We start from the raw sequence: 12524 nt of genomic DNA on the forward strand, positions 1-12524 counted from the left end.
TTAACTGAAATGCAGAAGAGAGTGGATGGAAATGAGCAGTGTGCTGATGCCGTCCAGATTGACAAACATAGATTATTGCCAAAAAGTGCCTTCCTTGGAAGGATTCAGGCTCATCTAAGGAAGAGCACCTGGACTTAACAGGATTCCCCAGAAGGGAAACACTGCTGGGTACTGAGGGCCTGTGCACTGGTCTATGAGAAAGGCATCATGGGCCTAGTCACCCATTTCTACCTGACCTTTAGCCTGGGACTCAGCAGCCCCATCCTGAGCATGATATCTTTGTCATCACCTCTCTTCATGACGTTGGTTTGTCCCCATAGACCCGTGTCCTAAACAGGCATTGCTATACCTGCTCGTGGGTCACAAACTGTGATACTTACCAGGATGACAAAGACCATCTGTCTAGAAGGTAGGTCTCAGCAAGCTTCACACAAATGTTCAGCGGGCATTAGACTCCTGCAGGGTATCAAGCAGAATCAGTTGCCTCAGTCAAGGAAAATTTTATGGTTCCAAATTTACAAGTTAGTGTCAGCAGAATTGCAATGCTCGGTTTGGAGTGCCCATATATAGATTATGATGATTGGGTGCATTGATAATCAGTGGTTTGTGGTAGATAATGTTAAATTGCAAATGCAGTTACCTGTTTGCACGCCTAGCCAAGTTTAACCCTTCACTGGTTTCATCCTCATGCTCATTTCAGCATTTATTGCATGAGGTGACAGACCATAGGGAATGCATATTATATTCCTGGTGAAAACATGTTACCATCTGATCATTCATTGTGTCTTATAAGGTCCAAAGTATCTCAGCTGCTCTGCATAGAGCTATCATACTTCCCTTTGACATCATTGAATACTCACTATTGTAGGATGCATAACCTCAAGTTTCTTAATTGCCAAAGCACAACATGCATATGAAAACTTCATCTGTTCTCCTGGCTAATACCTGATCACATGAAGGATGGATGCCTTTATAACTTCGCATGCCATTCATGTTTTTGAAATTTCATGCCACTTATGTGTAGTGAGTGGGTCTCCTCATTTTGATGAGCCTGTGCATCTAGGCAATAGTGGTATGCCTGGCTAGATATTCACTGTTGAATTGCCTCATGTTGCCTAATGCCTGAATGGCAGAAAAAGTTCACTAATCCTAATAAAATGAAAAGGTATCATATTTTGCCTTACTTATATGTATATTAGTCCGTATAAATCTCTGAGTCTCTGTCTCAATTTTGAGCCTTAGACAGGTAACATAGTGATCTCCCTTGAGTTGAGGCCACTTACACTGGATACTCCTGCATGCCATCAACTCAAGTGTGGAGCATGAAACCTTCCTGACACTGTGAGAACATGAAGCTTTTGCCAAGGCAGTTACAATCATTATGGAAGTTATTTGAAGAATATATTCACCAATCAATGAGCTGTGCTAGGAATATGGCATGAACTTCCTGAACCATTCCTTGTGAATTACCTCTTGGAATAGTCACTGCACAGTTACACAATACCTACCACTTGGAATTCTAAAAGACATGGCAGCGTGAATTATCATTCTTTTATCATGGTATTAGGCCTAAGGGATTCCCAAAAGGAAGGGAGAAACCAAGTTCTATGGCTTAAATATCACTTGATTCAGAGAAGGTCATGTTTTCTAATGTTTGAAGGCAGATATCCAAAACAGACCCAGGCACTTAACATGAACTTTCCACTTACCTTGAGGAGAAAGGATTGGGGCACCAAGTATGCATCTTGTATCATTGAAATCCATAAGAGAAAGATGGACATGAGCAAAGTGCTGAGGCCGGCCAGCATTGACATACATGGTTTGCCAAATTATGGCCTTTTGTTGCAGGACTCATGCTCTCCAAAAGAAGAGCAACTAGATCTCACAGGAATCCCCAGACAGGGAACCATTGCTTTGTAAATGAGGGCCTTTGTTATGGCTTACGGGAATGCCCTGAGTAACTTTGGTCCCCATTTCTCTCCTGTCCTTTAGACTGGGCCTCAGCATAATCCTATTGAGCATGATTTGATGTTATCATCTCTCTTCATGACATTGGTTTGCCATCCTAGACCCATATCCTCAGAAGGCATATCTATACCTGATAATGGGACACAAACCATGCTTCTTACCAGGATGACAAAAACCATCTAGAAGGTAATCTCAGCAAGCTTCAGACCAATGGTCAGCTTGCATTAGGCTCCTGCATGTAATCAAGCAGAATCAGTTCTCTTAGTCAAGAAAATTTAGCATCACCAAAATGTTATATCAGTGGCAGGGGAATTGAAATGCCCAGCTTCAGAAATCCAAACATTCTACACAATTTTGGGGGACAAAAGATATTCATAGTCATGGAAGAGACAATCTAAAATTTTAATACTTGTTGCTTGTTTGCTACCTGTAGACAAGAATAATCCTTCCAATGTTTCACCCTCATCATCACTGCATGATTCAATAGCATTAGCTGAGAGAATTTGGAAGATACATAATTGGTCTGCTGAAAACATTTTACCTTCTGATCAGGCAATGTTTCTTACAAACTCCAAGACAATTCATGACCAGTTCTTTGCAAAGCTCTATCCGAGAAAGCTCTATCCTATTTACTCTGATATCAGCGAGAAATCACCATTGTCAGACGCATACACTCAATGTTCTTTATTGGCCAATCACCACCTGCTAGGACACCAATACCTGGACTCTTGGCCCATTTCTTATGACATATGCAAAGAAGTCTTTGCAACTTGGGATGTCATTCATGTGGTTGAAATTGCATGCCAGTGATGTGTGGTGAGTGTGTCTCTACCTGTTGATGAGTATGTTCATCTAGGCAAAGTGGGGAATACATGGCCAGATGCAACCTTTCGAATTGACTCAAATAGGCTTAAGCCTGTATGGCAGGACAATTTCACTAATCCTACAGAAGTGAAAATGTATCAGTGTTTGTCTAACATATATGTATATTAGTGCACTAGGTTACTGTGCACGTCTGTCTGCCTCATGGGCCCCAGAATAGTACCATGGAGTTATCCTGCTGTCTAGGGCTTGCATAGTGGTCATTCTTGAGCACCGTCTATACAAGTTTGGAGCATGTCACCCACCTGACCCAGTGAAAACAGGAAGCATTTGTCCCTGCTGTAACAATCAGTATGGGAAGTAGATAGATACCCCACGAAGGGGATTTGAAGATCACATTCAACTATCATTGAGCTATGCAAGGAAAAGATCCTGAACGTCCTGACCCAAGCCTTGTATCCCACCTCAGAGAACAGTCAATGCTCTCTTACCCAGTACCTACTACTTGGAATTCTACAAGGTAATGCAGTATGAATTGCCAACCTTTTTCATGGTTAGGTCTAGGGGATTCCAAAAAGCAAGAGAGAGCCCAACTTGTATCCCTTAAAGGTCACTGCATTCCTAGAAGGTCATGCTTTCTAATGTTTGAAGGAATATATCCGAAGGTGATCTAGCTATTACCATGAACTTTCCATTTACCTGAAGTTGAAATTACTTGGTTAGAAGACAGCATCCTGGATCATTGAAATGCAAAACAGAAGAGATGGACACGAGCAAAGTTCTAATGCCTACGAGCCTTGTCATATATAGATTCCCCAACTAATGCCTTCTGAGGCAGGACTCATGCTCTTCTAAAGTAGAGCACCTGTACCTTAAAGGATTCTATAGACAGGGAAACACTCCTGGGTGATTAAAGGCCTGTGCACTGGCCTATGAGAATAGTGGTGACTAGGCCCCATTTCTCCGCTGTACTTTAGACTGGGCATCAGCGTAATCCCATTGAGCATGATTTTTATGTCATCACCTCTCTTCCTTTCATTGGTTTGTCCTCATAGATCCCCATCCTCAGAATGCATAGCTATACCTGATAGTGGGAAACAAACCATGCTACTTGCCATCATGACAAAGAACATCTAGAAGATATTTCTCAGCGAGCTTCTGACAAATATCATGCAGTAATAAGCTCTTGCAAGGGATCATGCAGAATCAGTTCACTTAGTCAAGGAAAATTTGGTGTCCCCAAAATGTCATGTCAGTGTCAGAGGAACTGAAATGCCAAGCTTCGGAACACCCAAACTCTCTACAAGATAGATGGGGGCAATTATTAATACAAGTCGTGGAAGAGATAATGTAAAATTTTCATGCTTGTTACCTGTTTGTTACTGGTAGAAACATTCAACCCTTCAAATGTTTTATCCTCATTCTCACTGCCTGCATTCATAGCATTACATGACATAACATTGGGTAGTCATATTATTTGTCTGCTAAAAATATTTTTGCTTCTGATCAGGCACTGTGTCGTACAAGGTACAAGCCCTTTCATCTCCAGTTCTTTGCACAGCTCTATCCCAATTTCAGTCTGTCTTCACTGCCCATGCACCATTGTAAGATACATACCCTCGAGGTTCTTTATAACCCATTCACTGTGTGCTTAGGATACCTAAAACTGTACACTTCGTCCATTTCTTATCACATAGGCAAAGGAAGCCATTGCAACTTGGGATGTCATTCATGTGTTTGAAATACTGTGCTACTGCTGTGTCGTGAGTTTTTCTCTACATATTGATGATCCTGTTCATCTAGGCAAAGAGGGTAATTCCTGGCCCGATGCACCCTTTTGAATTACCTCAATTAGTTTGAAGCCTGCATGGAAGGACAAGATCACTAATGCTCCGAAAGTAAACTTTATCTGTGTTTGTATAACTGATATGTACATTTGTGCACTAGATTACTCTTGGTGTCTGTCTGCCTCATGAACCCCAGAAAAGTAACATAGACATCTGCCTGCTGTTTAGGTCTTGCATAGTGAATATACTTGTGCATTGTCTATAGAAGTTTGGAGCATGTCTCCCTCCTGACCCAGGGAGAATATGAAGCTCTTGCCCTGGCAGTGACAATCAGTATTGTAGGTAGATAGATACTCCATGGCAAGGACCTGATGATCACATTCAAATATCAATGAGCTATGCAAGGAAAGATCCTTAACTTCCCGACCCAATTTTTCTGTCCCAATTCCACGAACAGTCATTCCTCTGTTTCCCAGTACCTATTACTTGGAATTCTACAAGATAAGGCAGTTTGAATTACCACCCTTTTCTCATGCTGTAAGTGCTATTGGATTTCCCCAAATTAAGGGAGAGCCCAAGATGTATGCATTATATGCCACTGCATTCCTAGAAGGTCATGATTTCTAATGTTTGAAGGTAGATATCCAAAATAGACCTAGGCACTTAACATGAACTTTCCACTTACCTGAAGGTGAAATGAGTGGGTTAGAAGACTGAATCCTGGATCACTGAAATGCAGAACAGAAGAGACGGAATGAAAAGAGTGCTGAGGCCAGCCAACATTGACATACATAGATTGCCCTAACTGGTGACTTCTGAGGAAGGACTCAAGCTCTCCTAAGTAAGAGCAACTGGATTTCACAGGATTCCTAAAGAAGAGCAGCTGGACCTCACAGGATGCCCCAGAGAGGGAAGCAATCCTTGGTGAATTAGGGCTTGTTCACTGGCCTATGGAAATGTCCAATGAAAGAATAGGCCCCCATTTCTCCTCTGTCCTTTAGCCAGGGCCTGAGCATAATCCTATTGAGCATGATTTGTATGTCATCACCTCTCTTCATGACATTGATTTGTCATTATAGACCCGCGTCCTCAGAAGTCATGGCTATACTTGATAGTGGGTCACAAACAGTGCTGATTACCAGGATTACAAACACCATTTTGAATGTAAGTCTCAGTGAGCATCAGACAAATGGTCAACCGGCATTAGGCTCCTGCAAGGGATCAAATAGATTCAATTCTCATAGTCAAGGAAAATTTTGTGTCCTCAAAATGTCATGTCAGTATCAGAGGAATTGAAATGCCCAGCTCCTGAACACCCAAACTCTCTACACGATAGTTGATGGCAATTGTTAATCAAATTTGTGGAAGAGATAATAAAAAATTTTAATGCTTGTTAACTTTTTGTTTAAACTTTCAAATGATTAACCAACATCCTAACCACCTGCATTCATATCATTAGCTGACAGAACATTGCGTAGGCATATTTTAGGTCTGCGGAAAAAGATTTAGCTTCTGATCTCCACTTTGTCTTACAAGGTCCAAGAACATTCATATCCAGTTATTTGCACAACTCTATCCCATTTCCCTCTGACATCACAGCCCAATCACCATTGTAAGACGCATAACTTTATGCTTCTTTATAGCCCATTCACTGTGTGATTAGGATAGCTAAACCTGGATTCTTGACCCATTCTTTTTTTTATTTTCCAGTTTAAATTTAGATAAGAAACAAGGTTGCTTCACAAGTCAGTTCCAGGTCCCTCTCCCTTTCCCTCCCCTCCTCCCTTGCCCTCACCCCAGCCCCCTCCGTTATTCCCTCATTCCCCCTGGGAAGGTGAGGCCCTCCATGGGGGTGTCCATAGTCTCTCATTTCATATGGGGGAGGGCCTAGATCCTTCCCCCAGAGTTCAGGGTGAGAGTGCACCACACATTGTTCTTTGGGAGTCCAAAGTCCGTGTGTATACTTGGGATGGGTACTGATCTGCTGCCCAAGGCTCAATAGATTACCTAGGCCTCCTCAATGACACCCAGATTCAGGGGGTCTTGATCATTCCCATGCTGGATTCCCAGGCTGATGCCTGGGATTCAAGAGTTAACCTTTGTCTGGTCAACTGTTTCTGGTGGTTAAACCGGCCCAGTCTTAATCCCTTTGATCATCAGTCCTCCCTCTCTGTTACTGGCTTTCTTGAGTTCAGCTCAGTACTTAACCAAGGGAGTCTGCCTCTTCTTTGATCAGCCGCTAAATGAAGTTTCTGTTTCCCAGACTCTCTGGCCATAGGATTGTAGGCTGGCACTCCCCAGATCTATGTCTAAAATACATATATGAGAGAGTACATGCCATGTTTCTCTTTTTGTGACTGGGTTACCTCACTCAGGATGGTTTCTTCTAGTGTCATCCATTTACCTGCGAATCTCAAGATTCCATTACTTTTTTCTGCTGAATAGTACTCCATTGTGTAGATGTACCCCATTTTCTCTATCCACTCTTCGGTTGAGGGACATCTAGGTTGCTTCCAAGTTCTGGCTATTACAAATAAATCTGCTATGAACATGGTGGAACAGACATCTTTGTTGTATGAATGGACATCTTTTGCATATATGCATAAGAGTGGAGTTGCTAGGTCTTGTGGTAGGTTTATGCTTCTTTATATCTCTTCACTGTGTATAGGATACCTAAACCTGTACTCTTGACCCATTTCTTATCACACATGCAACGTAACCATTTGCAGCTTGGAGTGTCATTCATGTGGTTGAAATTCCATGCCACTGATGTGTTAGGAGTGGGTCTAAACATGATGAAGAGCCTGTAAATCTCGGCAAAAGTAGAATACCTGGCCAGATGCATCCTGTCAAATTGCCTCATGTGGCCTGATGCCTGAATGGCAGGACAAGTTCACTAATCCTAATGAAAGAAAAGATATCCGAGGTTGCCTAAGTGATATGTAATTTGTACTGTGAGTCTACATCTGCCTTATGAGCCCCAGAGAAGTAACCAAATTTTCTCCTTGCAGTTGATTGCCTGCAATGTATACATTATTAAGTGACATCTTTGAATGTTTGTATCATGTCACACTCATGACACAGCAAGAACATGAAGCTCTGTCTCCAGCAGTAACATACAGCATGAGAGTTCAATAGACACCCCAAGGCAGGGATTTCAAGATCACAATCACTTATCACTGAGCTGTGCAGGGAGAATCCCTGAACATCCTGGTCTAAGGTTTTTGAACCACTTCTCAGTCCAGCCAGTCCTCTGTTTCCCATTACTTATTATTTGAATTCCACAAGAATTGCAGTTTCAATTAGCATCCTGGTCTCATGGGTTTATTGCTAGGTGATTCCCAAAAGGAAAGGAGAACAAAAGTTTTGTGCTGCAAGTTTTTGTTTTCATAGAAGTTCATGAATTTCAATCTTTGAATGCACATCTCCAGGATTGAGCCAGCCACTTATGCTGATATTTCCACTTAAATGAATGTCTCATGATTGAGGCACCATGTTGGCATCTGGGATCACTGAAATGCAGAAGAGAAGAGATGGACATGAGAAGAGTGCTGATGCCTGGCATTCTTGATACATGAGAGTGCCACAATTTCCTTCTGATGGAGGCTCAGTGCTCCTCTAAACAAGAGCAACTGTACCTCACAGGATTCCCAAGAGAGGGAAATACTCCTGGGTGAATGAGGCCCTGTGCAAAAGCCTATAAGAGTGGCCTGAGGAGATTAGGTCCTCGTTTTTAAACTTTTCTTTTGCTTGGGCCTCAGCATAAACTGATTGTGCATCATTTTTGTGTCATCAGCTCTATTCATGACATTGGTTTGTCATCATAAACCTGGGTCCTAAGAAGACATAGCTATACTTGATATTGTGTCACAAGCATTGCTGCTTAGCAGGATGACAAAGACCAGCTAGAAGGTACATCTCTGTGAGCTTTGGACAAATGAGCATGTGGCATATGGCTCCGGAATGTTATCAAGTGTAATCAGTTCTCTTACCCAAGGAAACATATTTGGGGGCCAAAATATCATGTCGGTGTCATAGGAATTGTAATGCCCATCTTCAGAATTCGCAATCCCTCAAGGATGATAATTGGGTCAATTGCTAATCAAAGCCATAGAAGAAATAATGAAAAATTTTCATGGTGGTTACCTGCTTGCCACCCCTAGCCACGTTTAACTCTTCAGTTTTTTCAACCTCATCCTCATTTCCTGCATTCATAGTATTGTGAAGGCATATTATAGGTTTGTTGAAAGAATTTTAGCATCTGATCATGTACTGTGTCATAAAATTTCCAACCTGTCATTTTTTGTTCTTTGACGAGTGCTATCCCATTTCCCTATCACCATAGTAAGATGGGTACATTCAAATTTCTGAATTGTCCAAGCACTTCCGGTAAAGGATGCCTACACATGTTCTCTGAGGTCTGTTCTATGAAGAAGCACAGAATGATCAATAATATTTGGTGACTACATCAGTGACTTCACAATGGAATTCCACTCTATGTGATCTAGAATTCCATTGTAATGAAATAGGATAAATAGATCCAGGATTGCCTAAACAACCCTATAAAATAAAGGGACATCTGTAACTTCAAGCTCTATTACAGAGCTATAGTCTTGAAAACTGATTTGTATTGGCACAAAAATATACAGGTGGACCAATGGAATTGAATTGAACACCCTGAGATGAATTCACAAACCTTTGAACACTTGATTTTGATAAAGAAGCTAAAATTATACAATGGAAAAAAGAAAGCATCTTCAAAAAATAGTACTGGTATAACCGGATAAAGGCATTCAGTAGAAAGTAGATATATCCATGTCTATATTTTCCTTGCACAAAAGTTAAGTACAAATGGATCATAGACCTCCAACATAAATACAAACACAATGAAATTCTTAGAAGAGAAATTGGGAGGTACTCAGTTAATTGGTACAGGAGACAGCTTCCTGAATATAACACCAGTAGCAAAGACTCTGATATTAACAATTAACAAATGAGGCCTCCTGAAACTAAGAAGTTTCTGTAAGGCAAAGGACACAGTCTGCAAGACAAAAAGGCAGACCTTCAAATGGGAAAAAGATATTAACTATACCCACATCATACAGAAGGCTGATCTACAATATTTAAAAAAACAGAAGACACAGTTCCCCAATACACCAAAGAATGCAAATTAAAACTGGGGTACAGAACTAAAAAGAGAATTCTCAATAGTAGAATCTTGAATGGCTGAGAGACACTTGAGAAAGTGCTCAACATCCTTAGCTAAGAGATAAATGCAAATCAAAGCAACTCTGAGAAATCATCTTATTCATGTCAGAATAGCTAAACACAAGAACAATGACGACAATTTATGCAAGAGTTGATGCAAAGAGAGGATAACAATCTGTCACTGCTGGAGGGAAGGCAAACTCATACACCCACTTTGGAAATCAGTATGAAGATTCCTCAGGAAAATGGGAATCAGTCTACCACAAGACCCAGGGATTCCACTCTTAGACATATATCCAAAAGGTTCAATTTCATACAAAAAGGACATCTGTTCCACTATGATCATAACTGCAGTATTTGTAATTGTCAGAACCTGGAAACAAACTATATGCTCCTCAATTGAATAATGGTTACAGAATATATGGTATGTTTACACAAATGGTCAGCTGGCATTAGGCTCCTGCAAAGAATCAAGTAGAATCAGTTCTCTTATTGATGGAAAATTTTACATCACCAAAATGTCATGTTAGTGTCAGAGGAATTGCAATGCCCAGTTTTTGAACGTCCATATGTTTGAGCATAATAATTGGGGGCATATGTTAATCAAATCCTTGAAAGAGATAATGAAAATTTTAACAGTGGTTACATATTTGCCACCCCTAGACAAGTATAACGCTTCATTTTTTTCACCCTCATCCACACTGCCTGCATTCATGGCATCAGCTTGCTGACCATTGGGAAGGCATTTTACATGTTTGGTGAAAAGTTTTTAGCTCTTTTTTATTTTTCATTTTAAATTTAGATAAGAAAATAGGTTGCTTCGCAAGTCAGTACCAGGTCCCTCTCCCTTTCCCTCCTGTCATCCTGTACCCTCCCCCAATCCCCCCATTATCCACTCAATTCCCCAGGGAGAGGGAGGCACTCCATGGGGTGTCAATAGTCTGTCATTTCATATAGGGCACACCTAGACCCTTCCTCAAGAGTTGAGGGTGAGAGTGCACCTCACATTGTTGGATGGTAGTCCAAAGTCCATGTGTATACTCGGGATGGGTACTGATCTGCTGCCCAAGCTGATCATACACAGTGTCATAAATGTTCCATCCTGTCATTTGCAGTTCTTAACACAGCGCTGTCTTGTTTCCCTCTGAAATCATAGACTAATCAATATGGTAATATAGGTATGTTCAAAGATTTAATTGTGCATGTACAGACTTCTTAGGATGTCCACACACCTTCTCTTGGCACATTGCTTATCACATGAGCAGAGGAATCCTTTTGAAGCATCGGATGTCATTCATGTGGTTGAAATACCATGACACTTATTTGTGGTGAGTGGGTCTCTACATGATGATGAGTCTATGACTGTAGGCAAAGAGAGAAATGCCTGGACAGATGAAACTTCCCTAATTGCCTCACTTGGACTGATGCCTGCAAGGCAGTGCAAGTTCTCTAAAGTTAATGAAAGGAAACTTTTCTGAGTTTGCCTTACTGATATGTACTAGAACATTGTGAGTCTCATTCTGCCTTATAAGACCCAGAGATTTAACAAAGGGATTTCCATGCAGTTGAGGGGTTACAATGTGGCCATTCGTAAGTACCATATTTGCAATATTGAAGCATGTCACCCTCCTGAGACAGAGAGAACATGAAGGTCTTTCTCAGCAGTAACAATCAGCAAGGTAAGTAGAAAGAAACCCCAAGGCAGGGATTTCAAGATCACATTCAGCTATCACTGAGCTGTGCAAGAGACAGGGCCTGTATGTCCTGATCCAATCCTTGTGTCCTACCTCCCTGAACAGTCACTGGTCTGTTTCTTAATATCTACTACTTGGAATTCTACAAAACAAGGTAGTTTCGATCAACAGTCTTTTCTCATGGGCTTAGTCCTAGGGAACTCCCAAAAGAAAGGGAGAGCACAAGTTCTTTGCCTTAACTGTCACTGGTTTACTAGAATGTCACGCTTTCTAATATTTGAAGGCATTGATCAAAAAGATATTAGGCACTTAGTATGATCTTTCTCCTTACTTGAAAATGAAATTCCTGGGGTACCAAGTGTGCATCCAGGATAACTGAAATGTAGATGAAAAGAGATGGACATGACCAGAGTGCTTATTCCTTGCAGTTTTGACACACATAGTTTGTGCCAACAAGTGCCTTCAGAGGCAGTGTCTGTGCTTTCCTAAATAAGAGCACCTGGACCTCACAGGATGCCCCACAAAGGGAAACATTGCTGGGTGAATGAAGGCTTGTGAACTTGCCTATGAAAATGACCTGAGGAGGCTAGGCCCATATTTCTTCCCTGTATTTTAACATGGGACTAAGTGTAATGTTATTATGATTTTTGTGTCATCACTTCTCTTATTGACTTTCATTCATCACCATATGCCCGGGAACTCAGAAGGCATAGATATATCTGGTAGGGGACAAAAATTGATGATTACCAGGAAGACAAAGACCATCTAGAAGGTAGGTCTCAGGGTGCTTCGGACAAATGGCCATCTTCATTAGGCTCCTGCAAGGGATCAAGCAGAATGAGTTTTCTTAATCAAGAAAAATTTTGAGGAGCCAAAATTTCAAATCAGTGTCAGCAGAATTGCAAAGCACAGCTTCTGTCCATCTAAACACCCAAGCATGATAATTTGGGGCCATAGCTAATTAATGCAATGGGGAGATAATGAAAATATTTAATTGTTGTTACCTGTTTTCCACGCCTAGACAAGTTTAACCCTTCACCTGTTT

General features: G+C 41.2%; 5 non-coding genes and 1 pseudogene across 5 annotated transcripts; all 6 read right to left on the minus strand.

Moving 5' to 3' along the window:
• Window positions 1-245: 245 nt before the first annotated feature.
• LOC121137961 lies at window positions 246-324 on the minus strand. The gene has a single exon (XR_005875215.1). It is a non-coding gene; the product is annotated as a small nucleolar RNA SNORD115 (small nucleolar RNA).
• A 1671-nt stretch (window positions 325-1995) lies between these two features.
• Window positions 1996-2073, minus strand: LOC121137971. Its single transcript, XR_005875223.1, has one exon. It is a non-coding gene; the product is annotated as a small nucleolar RNA SNORD115 (small nucleolar RNA).
• Window positions 2074-3770: 1697 nt separating this feature from the next.
• On the minus strand, window positions 3771-3849 carry LOC121137970. Its single transcript, XR_005875222.1, has one exon. It is a non-coding gene; the product is annotated as a small nucleolar RNA SNORD115 (small nucleolar RNA).
• A 1732-nt stretch (window positions 3850-5581) lies between these two features.
• Window positions 5582-5660, minus strand: LOC121137968. The gene has a single exon (XR_005875220.1). It is a non-coding gene; the product is annotated as a small nucleolar RNA SNORD115 (small nucleolar RNA).
• A 2669-nt stretch (window positions 5661-8329) lies between these two features.
• LOC121137958 lies at window positions 8330-8408 on the minus strand. Its single transcript, XR_005875212.1, has one exon. It is a non-coding gene; the product is annotated as a small nucleolar RNA SNORD115 (small nucleolar RNA).
• Window positions 8409-12098: 3690 nt separating this feature from the next.
• Window positions 12099-12173, minus strand: LOC121137965 (annotated as a pseudogene).
• Window positions 12174-12524: the final 351 nt, after the last annotated feature.

This window comes from Mesocricetus auratus, unplaced genomic scaffold (genome assembly GCF_017639785.1).
Source record: "Mesocricetus auratus isolate SY011 unplaced genomic scaffold, BCM_Maur_2.0 contig_5486_pilon_obj, whole genome shotgun sequence".
Classification (NCBI taxonomy): domain Eukaryota; kingdom Metazoa; phylum Chordata; class Mammalia; order Rodentia; family Cricetidae; genus Mesocricetus; species Mesocricetus auratus.